The sequence below is a fragment of the Canis lupus genome, chromosome 15, assembly GCF_003254725.2.
Source record: "Canis lupus dingo isolate Sandy chromosome 15, ASM325472v2, whole genome shotgun sequence".
Classification (NCBI taxonomy): domain Eukaryota; kingdom Metazoa; phylum Chordata; class Mammalia; order Carnivora; family Canidae; genus Canis; species Canis lupus.
This window is the reverse complement of record NC_064257.1, coordinates 1,492,396-1,515,032: the sequence shown is the minus strand read 5'-3', so window position 1 is coordinate 1,515,032 and position 22,637 is coordinate 1,492,396. Positions and strand designations below refer to the sequence as shown.

At 52.8% G+C, this 22,637-nt stretch overlaps 1 protein-coding gene across 7 annotated transcripts in view; it reads right to left on the bottom strand.

Moving 5' to 3' along the window:
• HIVEP3 (HIVEP zinc finger 3) overlaps window positions 1-22,637 on the bottom strand; it is a 459,145-nt gene that overhangs the window by 163,113 nt on the left and 273,395 nt on the right. The gene's annotated exons all lie outside the window — the stretch shown is intronic.

The following is a 22,637-nucleotide window of genomic DNA, read 5'->3' as shown; positions in this document are numbered from 1 at the left end:
GCTATTCACTTAGCATCTTTTCACTGGGCAAAAAAAAAAAAAGAATAATACAAAAGCCACAATGAACATAATGCTTTACAATTAACTTGTATGTTAGTCATCACAGCATTACCACGTGTATTTAAATAATGGTTACACATGCTCATTCAAGACATGGTATTTATGCCTTCTGGGTTTAAGGTGTTGATCCTTTAAGAATCCATCCAGTCAATATCTGTTCAACAGATATTCATGGAACATCTCTGAGATGGCTGGACCCATGGCCCATAGGTTAAGGACCCTAGTATGGCAGAGAGTGGTGGCTCTACAATGAGGCATGCTCAAGTTTGAGTCCAGCTGACTGGATGTCTGCCTGTGGGCAACCCACTCAGCCTTTCTCCAGCTCAGAGTCCTCATGAGTAAAATAGAGATGAGATCCTGACACTGTAAAGTTGTTGTGAGGATGAAATGAAACAGTAGAAAGCAACCGGGTCAGGGCCTGGTGTAAAGCAGAAGCTCAAGAACTGGACACCAGAGGATTATCATCATTGTTGCCATCATCCTCATCCCCATAATTCCCATTGCCACTACTGCCACCATCATCATAAATATGGCCATCACTACCATCAATAGCAACAGCAGCACCATCACATCATTACCATCATCATAAATATCATCATTACACAGCATCATCATCATCATCACCATCACCATCACCATCATCATCACCATCACCACCATCACGACCATCACCATCATCATCATCATAAATTTCGTCATTACCACGAATAGCACCCATCACCATCTCACCATCATCACCGCCACCATCATCGTCGTAAATATCATCATTACCATCTACAGCAGCAGCAACACCATCACCATGATCACCACCACCATGATCACCACCTCATCATCATCACTACCATCATCATAAATGCCATCATCATTACCATCAACCATAGCAGTATCATCATCACCGTCACCACCATCACCATCATCACCATCACTATCATCATCATAAATATCATCATTACCATCAATAGCAGCAGCATCACCACCACCATGATCACCACCACCATCATCATCACTACCATCATCATCATCATCATCATAAATGCCATCTTCATTACCATCAACCATAGCAGTATCATCACCATCACCACCATCATCACTATCACCATCATCATCATAAATATCATCATCATTACCATCTATAGCAGCAGCAACACCATCGTCATCATCATAACCATCACTGCCACATAAATATCATTGTTACCATCAACAGCAGCAGCATCACCATCACCACCAACCACCACCACCGTCATCCTTCTTCCTTCTCCTTCTGATCCCTGAGAGGCTTGTCCTTGACCCTTTAGTAGGATACACAGTGGTTTCTATCTTATAATAGATTACTTGCATTCACATCTTTCTCGGGTTCATGCCCACCTCTATAACCTCAGAGTTGTGTGGACTTACATGTAAAGTGGGACAGTAATTTTAGCAAATTCACGGAACTGTTATAGTGATTAGATGAAATGATGTATATAAAAACTCAGCACAATATCCAGCATGTGGTAAATGCTTGATAATCGTTGGTCATCATTGCTTGTGGTGGTATTAGTAGTAGTTAATAGGATTATCATTTCTCTTCCTAGCCTGTGAATGCCGGAGGGCAGAGACCATTCCAAATCCATCTTGGTCTCCCCATAGAGTCTAGCACAAGGCCTGTCTCCCAACAGATATTAATAAGTGTTTGCTAAAGGCTCACAAAAAATCAGACACAAAAGAACTCAAGGGACAGGAGGCTGGGACATAGCCAAGGACAGAGGCCTGATGGGATCCTTAAAAACTTCAACAGATCTCCTGAAGAGAGCCATCTGTTACCCAAGCCAATCTGTAAGCCTGTCAGGAACATTCATTCATTCATTCATTCATTCATCAAACTGATCACATTTTCACTTTGGTCTAATAACAAATCCTTGCCTGGTGCTTTGCTTTTTTTTTTTTCTATTATGAAATCTTGTTTCCATCTGCCATGTCATCTAGTCTTCACAAAAGTACTTGGAAACATGTAGAATTGATACTAACAATGAAGAAATGGAGGCTCAGAGAGGTGACAAAACTTGCCAAAGGCACATAGCAGTCAAAGCCATGGTGGGGAGTGGGACAAGGTCCCTCTCATGACCTTGACTTCTCCCCAGTGGCCGTGGGATGTCAAGTACTTTACACACCCAGGATCATTTATTCTCATTGTCCAGTACACTTCTTGACAAACAAAACTGAATTAAATTATTTTGGAGCTATCATGCCTGCTAGAAAAGAAGGACTCTAAGTTCGATGAAGGCAGGAAGTACAAGAGCCACAACAGTATGGGGGCAGTCACACATTTTGATGCTGACCCCAGACTGCCTGGGTTCAAATCTTGCCTCTGACACTCATTAGCTGTGCGATCTTGAACAAATTACTCAGCCTCTCTGTACTTCAGTTTCTTCATCTGTCAAGAAAGGTAAGAGCTATCTATGAGTTCTTGTGAGTATTAAATGAGCTAATCCAGGCACCGTGTCTAGAGTAGTACCTGTACATAGTAAGGACTGGCTATAATTATTGTTCATGGTGCATCCCTGTACCTAGAACAAGGCTTGGCACATGGAAGATCCCTAATAACCGTTTGTTGGACCATTGAATGGATGAAATACTCCCTGGAAAGAAGTCAAGTGTGGATGAGCGAGTCAAAAGAGTAGCTGGAGCTCTGACCCCAAGGCATCTAGGGTCCCCCAGTTCCTGGGTCACAGCCAAATCCAGGAGGAAAGAGATTGGTTGTTCTAGGACTCAAAGACCCTTCTACTTCTCCAAGAGGTTTTATGCCCAATGAAGGGCAGTAAATATGAATGGTGCTAAAGAACATGGTCTCTCGAGTCAGATAATTAAATTCAAGTTCTCACTTGTCACTCTGTCACTCACTAGTTATGTGCTTACCTCCCTGTACCTGCCTCAGTTTCCTTATCTGTAAAGTGGGGACACTCACACCTATCCTGAAGGGATGCTGGGTGGATGAAATGTCATATGGAGGAGGTAAAGCCTCCTGTACCTGGTCCCAGTCCATAGTGACAATGATAAAGAGCCTCACAAGGTCAACAGCAGGTAACTGTGACAGGGCTCTTCCTAGGGACTGTCCTGTGCCAGGTGTTGCTTCCACCACACTCTCCTCCATGTGGGCTTTGGATGCCTCTGCCCGGGAGATGGCTTGTCAGAGCAGCCTGGGATCCACTCTTGAGGCCAAAACACTGCTGCGAAAAGGCACATTCTCTACTTGGCCCCAGTGCAGGTGGGCCCTGCAGAGGCGAGACAGCTGCTTGGGAAGCGGCCCCCTGGGAAGGGTGGTCTCCAGAGAACCCTCTTGGAGAGTCCCTCCTAAGCGCCAGTGCCAGCAACCCACAGCCGGCGTGCAGCTGCCTCCAAGGCAGTCCCTGTTCCCATGGGGGCTGCAAACCCTCGTGCTCAGTTTCCTCTGGCCAAGACCCGAGGCTGGCAGTGCATCCTGCTTATGGAAAGGAACAAACATTTACTGAGTCAGAAACTTTCCATTCCTTGTTTCATTCACCCTTGCAGCAGCCTGCGGGTGGGCACCCTGGTCTCTCCATGTGGCAGCTGTAGCTCTAGCCACCCCATGGCTCAGTTTCCTCATCTGTGAACACTACATAAATATCTCTATCTATTAAACCCATCCCGCAGCAAAGGAAGCAGAGGCATAGAAGGGGAGGTGCACCATCCAGGATCGTGCAACCAAGTGACAAAGCTGGAGCTGTTTGGCTTCAAAGCTCCATTCATTCATTCACCCAACGATTACATCTCGAAAGCCCACCATGTGGTAAGCACTGGAGCCATACTCTCCCTCTTTTTAAAAATACATTCATATAACCTATGAATATAGGTTCATATAACATATTCATATAACCATCACTCCTAAGACCCAACCGTCAAGTCGATTCCACGTTAGCCAAGACACCCGCAGCCCTTCCTATGTGCCCGGCACCGTGCGAGGTTCTGCTATTGAGGATCATGTGGAATTCTCATGACAACCCTGCGCAGTTGACTGTTTTACCCCCTTGACAGATGACAACATGAGCAATTCAGGGAGGCAAAGAACCTGCCCACACTCACAAATGTGGAGCCTGAGGGAAGCCTGAATCATCTGCCCTGCAAATCCACTCTCTTTCCTTCCCAGCATGTTGCTCCTTTCTCTCCCAACCCCCACCTGGCCCACAGGCTCTGTAAGCTCCTGTCCTCATGGTCCCTCCCTTGCAGAGAAGGGCAGCTATCAGCCCTACTGGCCAGTGCCACCCACACTGGGCCTTCTGTGCCTACCTGGTGTCCCCTGGTTGCTTATATCTTGCCTACTTCAAAAAAAAATGAGTAAGCTTAAAGAATAAAAGTATAGACTAGGGCTATACATCAGATGAAAGCAGAGTCCACTTGCAAAGGGGCAGGGCCGGGTGGAAGTAAGCGCCTTGAAGGATGATGCCCCATGCACACAGGGTTTAGGGAAACGGGCACTTTCACATCACTGCTGGTAGTGGAAGTTAGCAGAGTTGTTTTGGGAAGCGATTTCACAGCTTGCACCAAGAGCTCTGCCTCACAAACATCCATAGTTTGGGGCAGAGTCATCCCAGCTTCCAGGAGTATAGTCTAAGGAAAAAAAAAATTTCTGCAAATTCCTCGTAGCCTCATTTCCGAGACCGAAACACTGACTACTGGAAGCAAACCTAAGTGCTGACACGTGAAAATGGCTAACAGGTCTCTGAAAACCAGAGTACATCTATAGTGGAGGCTAAATCCCATCCGCAGCCTGTTTTATAAATAAAGTTTTATTGGAACACGACCACACTCACTCAGGCACACAATGCCCATGGCTGCCTTTGTGCCACAGTGACGGAATGGAAGAGTGGGGACCAAAATACTATGGCTCAAAACCCTCAAATATTTACTCTCCGGCCCTCTACAGAACGAGCTTGCTGACCTCTGATCTCCTTGGTGGAATATTATGCATCCTTTAAGAAGATGATGTGAGGTTGAGAAAAGCAAGCTACAAAGTTTTCTAGACTGGCTGATTTCCCTTACGTAAAAAGAAAAAAAACCCCCAATAACCCTGCAAACAAAATCACAGGAAACTGTACATAAACAGAACAACAACAAGAACATAAAAAGAAAGAAATAGATGAAACTATTTACGGGGTTTTTTGTTTTTTAGTAGATTCACAATGAGTAAAAAAAAATTTTTTTTGCTTCCTTGTACTTGTTTTTATTTTTTAATTCTTAAGAAATATGCAAATACTATATAATGGAAAAATATACACATGTTTTGAAAAGACAGCTGCCTGGCTGAGGATCTTAGCTCTGGGCATCCTCGTAGCCAAGCAAAGAGTCAAACAAGCGGGGTTCTATTATCAATAGTAGGACGGTGCCAGGGGACGAGGAAGGTCAAACTCTCCCAGGCCGGATTTCTGCGAGGGCTTGGTGACCACCGTCTTTGTTTCAAGAGAGCCAAGCAAAAACAGTGAACAACTTTCTCTATTTTTTTTACCAATATGCTTAACTGTTTCCTGCATACATGGCTATTCCTGGTTATTGGCCCTCAAATGGTGCCCAAGAGAGAACATTAAGCTTTGGTTCTGTAGAGGAACCTGTCTCAGGGACCCCAGTGATAGGAATTTGCATGCAAGGAAAATCTCGTGGAATCTTGTGGAAGAAAAGCATCCACGTCTCCAATGGACCCATGAGTTTTTGACAGACAGTCTTAAGAGAATAAAACTGACATTGAAGACTATGATGAGAAACAGAGAAAGACAAGGTGCTCTGGCAGCAGCTGAGTGGTGCAGCCTCTGAAGGGGTTCTGCAGAGCTTCCAGGGCTTTCTGGAGCCCAGTTGGCAAACAGCTCCATTGGACCCATCTCCCCGGGGACCTGTCTCTGGTCTTTCGCCAGGTTGAGGGCACTGACAAGAGCAGCAGAAAGGATGCTCTGCACTCACACAAGGCAGAGCCATATCCTCCAGAGACACACCTCTGAGGACAAAGACAAGGTTTCAAGATCAAAAAGTTGACCTTGGGGATCCCTGGGTGGCTCAGCGGTTTGGCGCCTGCCTTTGGCCCAGGGCGCGATCCTGGAGTCCTGGGATCGAGTCCTGCATCGGGCTCCCTGCATGGAGCTTGCTTCTCCCTCTGCCTGTGTCTCTGCCTCTCTCTCTCTCTCTCTCTCTCTCTGTCTATCATAAATAAATAAATCTTAAAAAAAAAAAGTGGACCTCATGATCATGCTTGCATGGCCTTCCATGGCCCTGGGTGACGTAAGGAAGGGCTTGACCTCTCCAGGACTGCAGTTCTAGCACAGTCCGAAGGCTCTGACAGGTGGTAGGTTGAAGTCCAAGGTGAAGAGGGTCTCTGGTGGGGACAAATGTGTGAACCATCCCATTTCTAGTCGAAGCAGGTGTGGAACAGTGTAGGGAAGTGACTGAAACAGGTGCTCCGGATCAGATTTGAATCCTGCTGTGTCACTTCTGGCTGTGCCCATGGGAAAGTCATCGATTCTTTCCAGGCCTCAGTTTCTGTTATCTGCTGCCCAAAGCATCCTGATTCCAGACCTGGGAATGTGTGCCCCAACAGCAGGCGGGGGCCGCAGCATCAGGGCCAGTGGCAGGAGGAAGCCCGGAGAGGGGAGCCCGGGGGTGGGGGCCAAGCCTGCGAGGTGGCCCAGCAGGGCCATTCATGGTGGGACACAGGCAGCTTCTAGCAGTGGCAATCTCTAAAGCTCAAAGAATGGCAGAGGCAATGTGTTTAAGTCAAGAACACAGCCAGCAGCTTGAGGATCATGGGAAACAGAATCTAGCCCAAAGTGGGGTCCGGGTGGAATGGTAATAGCCAGTCGGGGTCTCTGGGTCTGGGGTTCATGTGCAGCTCTGACCCTTGTAGAGAACTGGAGTCTAAGGCAGGGAAAAAGGCAGAAAGAAGCAAACCAGTTCCGCAGAGTCACCAACACAGCGGGGTTTAAGGGAGGCTACAGCTCAGCAGGCAGTACCCCACCCCCCACCCCCCCATCGACTGCCAGCAACCACGGGAATGCCAGATGCACAGTTCAAGGCAACCAGGCCAACTCCAGCCCCTGCCAGGCCTGGGCACAGATGAGCTTCTGACCACTGTGGCTCGGATGCTGGACAGCTGCACTGGAGGGACAGTGCCCGGAGCAGGGCAGGGCAGTCGGGGGCTAGCAGGCTTAGGTCAGGAAGCAATCTCCATCCGGAGTTGGGAGACCTCCAGCAAGATTTCCAGCTTCTGCTAATTTGAGTCCCATGGTGTGCAAATGACCCTAGTGCCTCAGAGAGACAGCCCTGCTTGAGACTAAAGGGATAGCAGCAAGACCAATGCTCCTCCCTCCATCCCACTCTTCATGCATCAGTCACGGGGGGTCAGGTTCCTCCTGCTACATTCACACCTGTTCAGAGTACCCATAAGCCCTTGCCTGACACTGAACATGCCCCAGAAATAATCCCTAGGGGTCATTTTCGGGGTTGGCAAGATCCTAAAAGGTCATCTAAGGTACCATTCTCATGTGATCAAAAGGGAAACAGAGGCACGGAGATGGGCAGGGGTGTGCTCCCCCCCTGCTGTGACCCTGGGCAGTCAGCATCATCTGAGGTCACACCACCTCTGACATTCCCTGGTTCTGCTTCAACAGGATGAACTTGCAAAATTGTAAATTGATGTTTCCGAGTCACACAGAATGGTGCTAGTCCTAAGCCCTCAGTGAGGGTCTGGCTCTCCTCTCCCTCATGTCTCCTCTTCCAACAGCTGGTCCCCTACCACTTGTTCTCGAACCAACTCTTCTCCCTCTTATGATCATCACAAGCATCTCAGGAATCTCTGGTTCAGACTTGCCTGCTCTAATATTGTGCCTGTTTCCGGAAACTGTGTCACTTTCCTGTTCCCAAGGCCTAGCACCCGCCTTACTGCTAGCTGTGGTCCAGTGCCCAGCTGTACCCCACAGCCCACACCCTGGCCCCCCGAGCTGGGCCTGTGCAGCTCGGTGGGGATAGGATGGTGGCCAACGGCAGCTTATGAAGCAGGTGCTTCCTGCTGGGTGAGACTTTTGTATGAATTCCTTGATCAAATCCCCAAAGAGGGCTGTCAGGCAGCGACTATCACTACTCCCATTTTACAGATAAGGGAGGTCAAGGCCAGCTTGCCAGAGGTCACTGACTAAGAAGTGGCAGTGCCGGGGTGTCCCCCTGACAGTCAGCTGGTTGGCTGGACTCTGTTTCCCTGGACTTTGCTGCAGGCCTGGACTGGATTCCTCCCACTGCCACCCTCTGGCCTTGAGTGCCCACTCTGCTCTGTGGCCATGGTAGGTTCACCTCCCGGCCTATCTCTCTCTAGCTCTTCAGGCTTCTGCTACGTCGTCCTCCAGGGAGGATGCGAGATTTAATGGCCCTAGAAGAACAAGCGGGGTATAGGGGGGTGAAGAAGAAGCCAGAAATCAAGCCTGGTTATCTGCAAACAGACCCCATAATAGCACCCATGAGGCTCGCTCCCTGTCTCACTCACTCACTGGGAGTCACTGGGCTGCAGCTTTAGGGGCTGGCGGCTGCCGACCATCACACCCACCCTCTGGGGGAAGCTGAGAAAGTCTGACGGTCCTGTGTTCGGATCCCAGCTCTGTCCCTCACAAATTCTACGAACTTGAGGCAGTTCCAAGTGAAGGGTAGCTCTCCTGGCCTCCGACTCCCGGGCTGTGAAATGGGGCCGATGACACCCACGGTGGGTGGCCTTCATGAGGATATACGGAACACCCAGGTCACATGCCTGGGCCCCAGTGAAGACTGGTTCCCATCCACACCTTTCCCTCCTTGTGTCCTGCACCGTGGCCAGGGCGATGGCCTCTCAGGGCTGAGACGCCTGAGCCGTCCCCACGATGCCCAGCATGTGGTTGGCAGGGGCGCGAGCACACTCAGCACGCTGGAGATAAATACAGGGTCCAGGCACCTGACTCTAAACAATGGACTATTCTGAGGTTTTAATTGCTCATCAAGGGGAAGGCAGGCTCTGGGCAGTGACCAGCACTGGAGAGTCAGGACAAGCACTGGGGCGGCAAACACACCAAGCTGCGGGTGCGGAAATGCCAGCCAACAGGTTCCAGATCCCAGAATGTCACCCAGGGCGGCTGCTTAACAAGGCTCTAGGGTGACCACACTTGGAGTGGACAAGTGGGGAAACTGAGGCTCAGGGCGGCGAGCGCTTTGACTCAAGGCTTTGACAAACGCTCATCAAGCACCTTCTCCAGGCTGGGCTCCGTGCTCAGCCTCAGGGATCTCACAGCGTGTGGGGACACAGATGGCACCCACACAATCACGGGGCCTGGTGACAACTGCCAGAAGGAGCCAGGCCGGGGCTACGGGAGCACAAAGGCACGCCACACGAATCACGTGGGTCCTGAATCCACTCCTTCATTCATTCACTCACCGATGTGCTCGTGCTCACATGTGCCAGGCACAGCCTCGGTGCCATCGACGCAGCCCTCAGTAAGTTCCAGTCTCAGGGCGGAGGGAGGTGGTCACACATGAATGAAGAGACAAGTGACAAAACACGGGGGCATGTGACGCTCTAGAAAAATACAGCAGCACAAGGGGACAGCAGGCACCTGCCGCCGACTGACGTTTTAGGTAGATGGGCAGGGGGATGCCAACGATGGCCAACTAATGTTAGCACATGAGGTGGGCAGGGCGACGAATGTTCTAGGCTCCAGTAAAGAGGGGAACCAAGGCCCAAGATGACCCACCTGGGGGGTCACAGAAAACCCGCAGCAGAGTCAGGAACCGCCCTGGGGCTCCTGCCTGGTAAATTAGAGCCGATTCCCTGCACAGCATGACACCCCTCTGCACCCCCCGAGCCTCCCCTTCCGCTCATCTTCCCCGGCTTGGTGGGGGCTGGAGCCAGGCCCCGCAGCTGCTCCTCAGGCCCTGCAGGTGCCGCAGGCCCCCCGCCCTCGCCACCTCCCGTGGACGTCGCTGGGGCCTGTGGTTCCCCCCTTCTGAGCTCTGCGGCCTTGACGAGCATCTGTCAAGACTGGATGTGGTGCAGCTGCCACGGATCCGCGAGAGGATTAAGCCAAGGAGGGTGCGGGAGGCCCCCGAGGGTCTGCGGCCCACGGCGGGAGCCTCCCCTCCCCACGTTGTCCCCCCGCCTGGGTGCCAGCCCAGAGCATCACTCCCTCTCCTGGGTGCCCGGGCTCAGACGGCCCCCGTGTCCTCTCGCGGCGACCGCCACTAGGCCCTGGACGAGGCTGCCAGCCCCCAGGGAGCCAGCCCTGGACCAGCAGAGTCCCCCCCAACCAGCACTTCACGAACGTGCCCCTTTCTGCTCCCAGCCCGGAAAAGCTGAGCCTTGAAAAATCAGGCAAAACTGCAGGTTCCGAGTCAGCTTCTTTAACAGCCTAATGACCCCGGACAAGTTAATTTTTTTTTTTTTTTTTGTAAATGAGGATAATAACCGGTGCCTAAGGTTCTTGCAAAATTATATGGTGATTTTAATATCATTGTTTCTGTGAAACAATCACAGGTAGAGGAGAGAGTATTCAATTTGTAACCTGGTTCTACGATCCTTCCCACAAGGTCCTGCCCCACCGTGTCCTCCTCTCAGCGAACCTGCCGCTGACAGGGAGCTCACTACCTGCTGAGCAGCCATCCCATGTTTTGACTGCTTCTGAGCAGTTAGGAGCTGTCTGTGGCTCCAAGACCTGCCATGCTGAGCTCTGGGATGGAGAGAGTGGGTGGTGAGCCAGCCGGGGGCGGGGAGGGTCTGGGGAGAGGTGCAGGAGGGTGGAAGGGGGGTGCAGGAGCTGAGAGGAGCACCAGGGAGCACTCCGGATGGAGCCCCTCACGGGCTGTCAGCACTCCCTTCCCAGAGAAGCTCCCACTCCAGGTGTGAGCTGTGCTGTAGCCCAGCCCTTCCAGAAGGCATCCTGCCTGGGCTGCCTCCTGCCCGGGGCTGCTCAGCGGCGGGACCATGGGGGCCTGGGTTCTCAAGGCCTGATGTATGATTAATGACTCTGATGAGCTCACCAGCCCGTGGAGGGAGGGCAATCCGAGGGGAGGCCAGAGGAAGGCTGGTTATGGATTTTAACCCTCTGATGTTGCTGGCTGGGAATTTAACATCAATAATTCAAGGCAGTGGGGAGGAGGGGTTGAGAAAAATGAGGAAGAGAGAGGGAGGTTAGGAAGGAGGGAGAGGGGCCAGGGAGGGTGGGGGAGGGACAGAAGCACAGACGCGTTCGGGGAGTGCTCCCCACGTGCTACTTCCGCCTCCCTCAGCTCCTCCAAGCCCCTCTGCCATCTGCACAGCATCACCCCCATGAACGGCCACCCTGTCACCGGGTTCAGAAACTGAGTCTCAGAGAAGAAAAGCCAGGGTTTCAGGGTGGTGGGGCAGGGCGGGGTGGGGCGGGAACAAACCCAGGCCCAGAGATTCCAGAAGCCAGGTTCTTCCTACTGCGCCCTGACTCTGGAGTGCAGCCAGGCCAGGGAACACGGAGGGTCCCCGCCAGCGTCAGGACACCCAGCCCGGGCTCACACGCCGGGCCCCACGTGTGGCCAGCGGAGTTCGTGGGGCTTTGCCCTGGGAGAGAAACCAGCCATTGGCCTTCTGGACGGCACCAGAACTTTGTTGCTGGAGCTGAAAAAATTAACTGCTATATTTAAAAGCATTGTTCCGTTGCTAAGGCAACAGAGGGCCTAAGAATAATATAAAAAGAAGATGATATGCCAGGTTGTCACTGGCAACCCAATTTTAAGGGTGTGTGTATGTGTTTTAAAAGAAGTGGGGGGGGGGTGAGGTTCAGACTGTCTTCCCCACTCCCTCTGGTACCATCTGCCCCAGGGACATATCCAAGATGTAGCCGGGCCTGGGATCTCACCGGGCTGCCCGGGTAGGGCGGGCGGGCTGGCACGTCCTGGCCCCAAGCCTAAAGATAAAGGTGGCTCCCTCCTCTCCCTCCCTGTGGTCCCCTCCGGGCAGCCCCCCACTCCCCTCAGCTGCGGAACCCCAGCCAGAGGCACGTCTCCAACACACGGCCCCAAAATAACTTCTTCTTCCCGACCTGGGAGCTTGCATCCAGCCTGGCAGGCTCCCCGGGGACCACCAGGGAACACAGATGGTTGGGAGACAAGAGCAGGAGGTGGATTTATTGATCTACAGAATGGGTGTCAGGGTGGGAGGTGGCTTGGGGCAGACATGGGCACAGGGTGGCCCGGGCTCTCAGAGGGGTCCTGGAGAGAAGCACGAGGTCTGACCTCGGTCTGGAGCCTGGGTCCCCAGGGCTCGGAAGGGACCCACCAGCAGGCCCCATGAGGGACGAGAAGGTGGATGGGGACCGTGGCCCCTTGGACACCAGCTGGCCACTTGTCGGGGCCGGGATGGAAGCTCTCGTGGGACACACAGAACTGGACGGCAACAACAGACAAACAGAGCCCCCCCCCAGGGCAGCTCATCGACAGTCATGTTTCGGGAAGAGCTTTGTCATCGTTACCTTTGTCACAGTCAAACAACATGGAAGAAAGCTGTGAAATCAGCCCAACTGGGGGCCGAGGCCAGCTGTGCCACACGCTGCTGTGTGACCTCGAGCAAGGCCCTTAGCATCTCTGAGCCTTGGTCCTATCATAGTGGTAGAAAGACAATGACTTTTTTTTTTTTTAAGGAGTGTGGCTTGGCCTTGATAAACTAATGTGTAATGTCCTCCATGGATGGCACCATCCACCAGGAGAAAGCTTTACCTTAGCATGTCTCCGTGTCAGGCCACCCTGAAGGCCACAGAAGTGCCTGGGGACTTTGGGAAGGAGAAGGGAGAGTGGCCAGAGGAGATGTTTGAGTGGAGGTAATCTGGGAAGGCTTCTTTGAGGAGGTGACGTTCTAAGAGGCTAATATTTCTAGGCAAATAAGTGAGGGAGGACACGCAGCTGGGGACCCAGAGTGGCCAAATGTTCCTGCGGGGGGGGGGGGTCTGGAATTCCAAAGGAAGAAGAAGAGGGAGGGAGAGACATTCCAGGCAGAGGGAATGATGTGAGCAAAGGCAGGGAGGCGGGAAAGCCCAGGGAGGGTCTGAGAGCAGCGGTCAGGCTCACCGGGCCAGAACCTCCAAGGAGGGGTCGCTGCAGAAGGGAAGTGACCAGATCTGCATCTCAGAAACAGCTCTGTGGGTTTGCGAGCGGGAGGCAGGGTGGCCCATGGGCACGCTGGTGCAGGCGTGCAGGCCGGATAAAGGAAGCCGGGCTAAGGCGCGGCGAGGTTTTACGGTTCATCAGGTGCATGCATGCCTGTTACCTCCCCGGATGGACAGACGGTACTGCCCAACCCCAGCTCTCTCCCACTCTTGCTTCCAGGGCCTCCCAGAGGCAAGAGGTACCTCCCCTGTATAGATCGCCCACCCTCTAGAAGGGGCGGGTCCAGGAGAGCTGCAGGGGCAGCGACGGGGAGGTCTCATGGGGGGGTGTGGTCGTGGAGGGCTTCCTGGGAGAGGAGCAGCAGAGGGCACTTTGGGAAGACAGGTGCAGCACGAGTAGAGCCTGGTGGGGGACTGGTCATAGTGCCCTGGGGACACAGCTCCTGGGCCCTGCCGCAGGGAGGCCCCGTCGGAGAGGTGGAAGGGGGCAGTTCGGTGACCTGGGCAGGGCTGGGTCATGGAGATCCGGCGCTGCAGGCTGAGGGGCTGCAACTCCTGCGGGCAGTGAAGGCCTGTGGGGAACCAGGAGGGGCCCAGGAGGGTGGGAGATGCGAGCTAGGCAGCTTGAGGAAGCCGAGCGGGGTCGGACACCAGCACCTCGCTCCTCTGCCCTCCTTTCCCCGCTGTCTGAGTGCTGGCACCAGACCTCCAGCGGCACATCACGGAGAATGGGGATGTTCACTCAACCACTATTCTTATTTCAACAGAAGACACCAGCCCCCCACCCCCAACACCAAGCCTCAGCCTTCCTGTTTCCCGTTGCAGGGACAGCTAGGTGCCTGGGCTTCCTTTCCCATGAGGGAGGTGCCCAGGGTGTGTTTGGGAGAGGGTCTGGGCCTCACGGAGTTCAGGCAGGGTCAGCACAGGGGCAGAGAGTGGCCCCAACGAGGCTCAGCATCTGGGGGACCAGAACCTGGGTGGAGGCTGCTGGGCCAGGGCCGCCCCATGAAGCTTGGCTCTTGCCTTTTCTCCTCCTTCGACAAATATTTATGGAGCATCTATTATGTGTCAGGCACTGCTCCGGGGGCATTGAACCAAACAAAGGTCCCTGGAAACTTGGAGCTTCAATTCTACTGGGGAAACAGTCAACAGTCAACAAATAAGCATCACGAGGTAGTAATGAGTCCTGTGAAAGAGCAACTTGGGGCAGCCCAGGTGGCTCAGCGGTTTAGCGCTGCCTTTGGCCCAGGGCGTGATCCTGGAGTCCCGGGATCGAGTCCCATGTCGGGCTCCCTGCATGGAGCCTGCTTCTCCCTCTGCCTGGGTCTCTGCCTCTCTCTGTGTGTGTCTCTTATGAATAAATAAATAAAATCTTAAAAAAAAAAAAAAAAAAAAGAACAACTTAAGGGGAGGGAAAGTGGCCAGAGGTGTTCGAGTGAAGGTGGGCCGGGAAGGCCTCCCTAAGGCGGTGGAATCCTAAGGGGGTGACATTTCAGCAGAGGCCTGAATGAAGCCAGGCGGCCATGGAAAGAGTATTTTGGGGGAAGAGGATTTTAGGTGGGAGGAATGGTACATGCAAAGACTTGAGGCAGGAATGAGTTTGGTGTGTTTCTCGGACTCCTCATCCAGTGCTCTTGGGGGGAAAAACAGACTGAGAGGTCAGGCGTCTTGCCCAGAGTCATACTGTTGATTAGCGGCCAAGCAGGGTGGGGGGACAAGTTTGCTGCCTGTTGGTCCCATGGGCACCTGGCCACATTTCAGGGCGTGGGCTCCAGCTGGAGTGTGGGTGCTGGCTGCCGACTGTCCGCGAGAGGGCTCCGCCGGGTAAGACGGTCACTCGGTCAACAGACACTAACCGAGCACCTACCACCTGCCAGGCGCTGGCTGTGCGGGGCCCCGACATACAGCAGGGGTCACACGACGGAAGCCTGGGCCATCGTGGAGCTGACGTCCCAATCACAGCTGCAGAACAGCCCAGAATCCGGGGGTCCCAGAATGAACGTGACCGCGTCGGAGCCTCAGAGGATTCAGGATCACTCAGGCACAGGTTCGCGGCCCAGGGCAGCTGGCAGGGCCCTTCCGCAGCACTTGGTCCATTTTAAAGACAGAGGGATTGAGGCCTGGTGCGCTGAAGGCCCCACGCGTGGCAGCCAGTGGCGGAGCCAGGACCTCACGCCCCTCCAGGCTCCCAGCCGAGTGGGAGGCGTGTGGGCGATGGAGATGATGAGCAAGCGCTTGGGAGCCAGACAGACTGGCTGCGTGCCCGCACCTCGCACCGGCTGTGGTGTGGAGTGCTCGTGAGCCTCACCTTCCTCATCTGAAAAATGGGACTAAGATGGCATCTGTCTCCAAAGTTCCTGTGAAAAATTACGAAAACATATGTACAGGGCTAGGCGTGGTAAATGCCCCAACTGCTCGCACTTGTTGTTATAATTGTTAGTGAAACTTCAAGGACACTAGTATCTCTTTTTGAAGGTGACAGAGATGGGACTCTGGGGGCTCTGAACAGCGGACAGGCCCCAGCTGGCAGGCTGAGTATCCCACAGAGGGTCTGCCCGGGTGTTAGCTGATGGAGAATGAGGGTCGTTTCACTCCCGCCTCGAAACAGAAACGGCGTGTGTGCGGCCTGCCCTGCATCCTCGCCATTCCTCCCTCCCCTTTTTTCCTTTTTTTTTTTTTTTAAGATTTTATTTATTTATTCATGAGAGACAGAGAGAGGCAGAGACACAGGCAGAGGGAGAAGCAGGCTCCACGCAGGGAGCCCAAGGCGGGACTCGATCCCAGGACCCTGGGGTCACGCCCTGAGCTGAAGGCAGGCGCTCAACCACTAAGCCACCCAGGCGACCCTCTCTCCTTTTTTCCACCCTCTTCTCTGTCTCTGTCTCTGTCTCTCTCACACCCACAGACACACACACACACACACACACACACACACACACACAGAGGCACATGCTGCAGTTAAGACCGCAAGACTTTAACCCACCACAGGAAGTGGGAGCCAAGACCAAAGGGAAGCAGAGAAGTTTCTAGAAGAGTCTAGCTTGGAGTGGAGGCACATGTTTTAACCCACCCTCTTGGTGGGGCTGAGACTAACCCTGATAGGGGTTGGGCCGGTTCTGACATCAGGAGGCTAAGGGCCTGTGGTCAGGAGGGGCTGGTAAGAAATACAGCATTGATATGGCAAGAGCCCAGGGCCCAATGGCCAGAGCGGGGGCTCAGCATGTGTACCACAGCAGCCATGCACGGCAGGTGTGCAAAAGGACTTTTGAGAGGAGGAGGAGGGAGAGGAGGGTTTCATTTGAGCTTCGAAGGACGAGGAGGATTTGGCCAAATGGACTTCGTTGCTCAGTACAAGAACAGCACTGCAGGCAGAAAACTAAACAAAGCACAAAAGCACACAGGTTGGGGCTTCTAGGGTGGAGAGCAACAGCAAGCTTCCAGCGGCCATGTGGGCTTCTTCTAAGTTGGAAGTGAGAAGGGAGGAAACAATAATTCTTCCATTCATGCAAATAACTCACTCACCTAAAAAGAGCCGGGGCAGCAGGACATCGTCCCTTCCTGCAACTGAATTGTTCTGTCTCCCAGACTGAGTGTGGCCCTGACGTGGGAGGGAGACAGCTCCAGAACAGATATTCCTGACCAGCAGGGGGTCACTGGCTGCGCCCAACTGCTCAAGAGACCCAGGGCCCATCTCCCCGTGCCCATCAAGAAGCCCCAGGCTCCTCCGAAAGCCTCGCATTTCCTGGGACACCCGTCCTGCTGGGGCAAAAGCCACGGTATCAGGTGGATGATGCAGTGACCGGGCTCAGGACAGGGACACAGCCAGAGCAGTTCCTCAGCCTCCCCTCAACCACGTGGCACCCCCAGTGGGATGATGGGCCATGTGCACCACGGCGGGGAACCGAACCTCAGAACAGTGCAGTGCCTGGCCTGAGTCCTATACCTGGTTAAGTGGCAGGGCCAGGGTCTGGAACCAGGACAGTGGAGCTCCCTTCCATCGGAGCTCTCTCACCCCTAAGTCTCTCACCCCTAAGTCACACAGGCCAAGAATGGAAGCCCAGATGGGGAGCGAGATCTGGTCCTACGAAGACTCAGACTGGAGGGTCACAGGGGCCCGGCCACATCTGCTACTCCAGGGGCCCAGCCTCTTGGAGACAGCAGGCTATGGCTTTCCTTTCAGCCAAGTGTCCTTTCCAAGCCACCTTGGCCCTTCCTATGGCTCCCCTGCCCAGCCTTAAACATCCTCTCAGGCCTCCATCTGGGTCCCAGATATTGAACCATCCTCAGGGCAGCCAGGGAACCCCATGATCGGTACACTGAACCAGATGTGCTCGCTATAGCACCTCCAAGCCGGCCCCGGGGCTGTTCTCAGGCCCCAGAGTGCAACTCTCGAAGAGACTAAGGGAGAAAAATGCTACCCCTTTCTCCACTTCCGGCAGTTGTGGGGCACACCCCACAAACAGAACGGCTCCTTCATAGGTTGATTCTGTTTGGACACCCCTGGAATAGTTCTGGGTCCCGCTAGAGAAATGCACTCATCTGGTCCTGGCTCCCCCACCTCAGGCACTGAATATCCCGCATCATCATCCCACCTTTTCCAACCCTATTATGTACAATTCCTAGGCAAGGTGTTGAAGGAGTTACAGGTAAAACAGGTAGGACCAGAGCCAGGCTCTGAAGATCAAGAAGCAGAGAAACTGGAATCCTTGGGCACTGTTGGAGGGGATGTAAAATAGCACAGCCACTGGGGGAAACAGGATGGTAGTTCATCGAAAAATTAAAAATAGAATCGCCATATGATCCAACAATTTCACTTCTGGGTATTTATCCAAAAAAAAAAAAATTGAAATTAGAATCTTGAAGAGCTATCAGCACTCCCCTACCCCTGCAGCATTATTTACAATCCAAGATGGGCATACAACCCAAGTGTTCACTGACGGGTGCGCGCAGAGAGAAAATGCCGCATGTACGTACAAGTGGGATATTATTTCGCCTTAAAAAGGAAGGAAATCCTGCAGTATGCAGCAGCACGGGTGAACCTGGGAGACATTATGCTAAGTGAACGAAGCCAGTCGCAGAAGGGCAAATCTTGTTTGATTCCACCTAGATGGGGTAGGAAAAGAGTCAAGTTCACAGAGACAGAGAGTAGGGTTTCCAGGGGCTGGCGGAAGAGAGAATTGGGGAGGGTGCCGTTCAGCAGGTATGAAGTTTCAGGTACACGAGATGAAAAAGGTCTAGGGCTCCGCTAACTACATCATGCCTGTAGTTAACAGACACTGTATCGCCCGCTTATGATCTTGTTGAAAGGGTACACTGCATGCTAAATGTCATCACGACGATAAAAAAAAATAAAAATTAAAGCTCATAAGCTAGACCAAGAAATGGAGATGGGGCCCAGGTTAACTAATAATGCTAATAGCGAACATTTATAGGACTCCTATCCCGAGGTTTTGCGTATATCAATTCATTGAACACCGGCGACGATACTATGGAGGGTGTCCCATAATCATCTCCACCTGACAGAGGGGTAAACTGAGGTACAGAGAGGTTGAGTGACTTGCCCACCATGACTGCAATCGCTCTGCTCCTGAGGACAGAGCTGGAACTGGAATCCAGGCAGGGATTCATATGAATTTCCCATAGACGCCAGGGCTGGCCCTGATGGAACCATGAGATCGGCAAAATAAATTTGGCCCACTCTTTCTTGCCCCCCCATCCCTCCCTCCTCCCTCCCTCCTCTCCTCTCTCCTTCCTTTCACTTTCAACAGCTATTCAGTAAGAATTCATTGTATGCAACAGCTGGGATATGACAGATATGACAGGACAGCCCCTATCTTGCAGCCCAGAATAGGGGACAGAGATGAGCAAAAAGACAATTGCAGAGTGACAAGTCCTGGTGTGGGGGTGAGTCCACGGGCGCAGAAGTACATTGGACGGATGGCTCAGGTGCGGAGGGGCAGTCAGGGAAGGCTTCCCAGAAGCAGCATCTAAACTGCACCCTGAGTACCGAGGAGGAATCAGTGTCACACGTATGTGTGCGTGTGCATGTGTGTGCGCGCGTGTGTGTACATGCATATGCCTGCCAGCTACGGGGAGGCAGGTTAGGCCCAGAGCTTTCTAGGAAGAGGGAAGCACGTTTGCAAAGGCCCGGGGGCACAGAACTGCACCACAGTCCAGGACGCTGTGGCACAGATGTGCACGGGGTGGGGGCAGGAGAAGGAGCTGGGCGTGATCCCCGGGCCCCTTGCAAGCCACTCTGAAAGGAACTTGGCATTTAACACTGGAGGCCACAGGGAGCTATTAACGGATTTTATGCAAAGGATGATGTGACCTGATTTGTGTTTTTGAAAGCTCCCCCTGGTGCACCGTGGAGAAGAGACTGGAGGGGCGCATGGTGGGGGTCAAATCCAGCTACAGGCTCTGAGTAAGACAGTTACTGGAAGCGGGGTGGCGGGGGGGGGGGACACCTGACTTGATTGCTTGGCGGGGTGGGGTGGGGGGAGGGAGGCAGGTCCTAGAGGAAGCCTGGGCCTGGGGCATCCCAGTCCTTCCCGAGCCCCTCCTCTCTACACACCATCTCCATCCTCATCCCACTGTCACAACTGGGAGCCAAGGAATTTGGGGGCGGGGGTGGGGGTGGGTGTCTCCATGAAATACTCTACTTCTGGCTCCATTCCATGACCTGGGAGCCATTTTACCAGCAGAAAATGTGTCCCCACCATAAAATCACAACCCACACGCATGCACATCTGCCCCACAAAAAAAGATGCTGTGGGGCTCAGCAGAACTGGCCAATTCTGATCATTCCTGTCACTATTTGCTTCACCGTCCGCGTGCACTCAGCCGCAGGCAAGCAGTACCAGGGGTCAGGAGCTAAAGAAAGGCCAATGGGAGAAAAAAAGTGAGAAAATTCCTAAGTAATAATTTTGTTCTTGACTACAAACTGGGGGGAGGGAGGTATCAATATAGTTCAGCAGTGGAATGGAAAGCAGCACAGGTTTCAGACGAGGGGTGAAGCGCTCCTGAAGGTTTCTCCTGGTCGAGGCTGGAGAGCCATCTGATTAGCTTATTCATGCTAAAGAGTGAACGGCAACAGGGTACCCCGACCGCCCCTAGAGCTGCTAGCAGCTTGGCTCGAGGAATGGAGAGCAAGGAGCTTTCCCCCCAACTGCCTCCCAATGTCATCGTCCACCTGGACACCCAGACAGCACAGCCTGGAGTGTCTCCAGGGATCACCACAGCCTCGGGGCTGCCTAAACGTGGCTCATCTTCTGCAAGTTTGCAGGGGCAAGCATCAGGTCGTGTCTCGGGATGAGCCTTCTCGATCCCTCCTACCACCACCCATGTCACCTTCCAAAGCCACTCTAAATAAGCAAACCAGTTAAGTTCAGAAATCCACCGGCAAGGTGGCTTGAAAACAACGGGAAGTTATTTCCCACACTTCTGGAGGCTGGGAAGCCCAAGATCCCAGATCCCAAGGCATCTGTGGTTTCAGTGTCTGGTGAGGATCTGCTTCCTCGTTCACAGATGGATCTTCTTGCTGTGTCCTCACATGGTGGAAGGGACCAGGGAACTCTCTGGATCTTTTCCAAGGGTGCTGATCCCAATCCCTCATCACCTAATTATCTCCCAAAGGCCCTGCCTCCCGATACCATCACATTTGTGAGCTTCCAACATGTGCATCTGGGGGGCACACGCAGTCTGTAGCCCAAGCACAGAACCTAAGTAAAAAGTGTGCTGACTCTGCAAAGGCAGCTTTAATATGAGTCTCCGGTACGCTCACCCCTGCCACAGTGCTGCCCGTGAACCCCTCCGAGAGCAGCTGGTGAGACTGGGTACCCCCAAGAGAAGAGGCCGCCTTCACATGCGACGCCTAGTACCGAACCAGCGCAGGATGGGCTTTGTTTCACGAGGCACTACTGCTGCCAAAGCACGTGGGTAAAAATGCTTATCCAAGAACACCATTCCGCAGATGGGAAAACTGAGGACCAGCGAAGAGACGTGGCTCAGATCACACACTCAAGAGGTTCCTGAACATCTGGCCACACCACCCTCCCAGATCCTTTGACACACACAAGGGAGACTGGAAGCATCCAGCTCTGAGCTGATGTCAGTCTGGGAGCAGGTAATTGTGAAGGGGGCGGAGCCTCCGTAGTGAGGTGTGATGCTAAGGTGCAAGTCTGGTGCCCTGTAAAGAACTGGAAGTCTGGAAGATCCCTGGGTGGTTCAGCGGTTTCGTGCCTGCCTTTGGCCCAGGGCGCAATCCTGGAGTCCCGGGATCGAGTCCCGTGTCGGGCTCCCGGCGTGGAGTCTGCTTCTCTCTCTGCCTCTCTCTCTATGTCTATCATAAATAAATAAAAATAAATCTTAAAAAAAAAAAAAAAAAGAACTGGAGGTCTGAGCCCCAGCCCCAGCTCAGCACGCGAGCGCGCGCGTGCACACACACACACACACACGCCCAGCACAAACTGGGGCAAGTCACTCAACATCCCTGGTTTCAGTTAGCAAATCTACACGGGCAACAAAGGCTGGGTTACGTGGGATCACTTCAAAGTCCGTCTCTGGTTTAACAAATCCCTGTCTTTGATTAATGCGTATGTCCAGAGCCCAACTATTACCTGCTGCTGATGGTCCTGCTTCATCCCAAACAGGATGCTTGGTGGCCTGGACTGAAGATCCGTAGGATCCGTAAATCAAGCTATTAAGCCAGTGTCTGTATGGAAACTGCACAGGGAGCCAGGGTCCCCCATCCTCTGTCCCTTCTCCCAATGGTCCTCAAAAGACACCACCAGAGATCCAGGGGAGGCTCAGCCACTCCGGGAAGCAGGTGTACTGTCCCCGTATTGCCGATGAGGAGCTAGTGACTCAGAGGCAAAGCGACCCGTCCCAGGGCCAATTTAAGACCCAGGTGCTATTGCTTTTGGAGGCCTCGCCCACATCATATAAGACACATCTCATTCTGCATGTTTTCTTCGGCTGACAAAAAAAAAAAAGAAAAAAGAAAGAAAAAAAAGAAAAGAAAAAAAAGAAAAGAAAAGAAAAGAAGAAAAGAAAAGAAAGAAAAGAAAAGAAAAGAAAAACAACGCTGATTTTTAAAAATAATTTTGCTTTTGAAATTATTTGCAGGCAGTAACTAATAAGATTAACGATCAGCTCTGCCTTCTTAGCAATCATCATCTATAATAAGGCACCTTGGCAAAGGCGAGGCACGGCCGCGAAAGAGAGGGCTGTTTTTATAAAACCAAAACCAAACAATTAATCATGTTTGAATATATTAACTAAACATTCATTCTGATCAGTCGTTATCATATCTTGGGGCCCCAACTTTTTTTTTTTCCATGTCTCAAATGTTTTTGTAAGCCCTGGATGGCCCATGATGCTACCTGGGTAAATCGGATGCCAGTGGGGAGCTGGGATGTGAGCACAGGTGTCATCCCAAAACCAGGTTCTTGGGCAGCC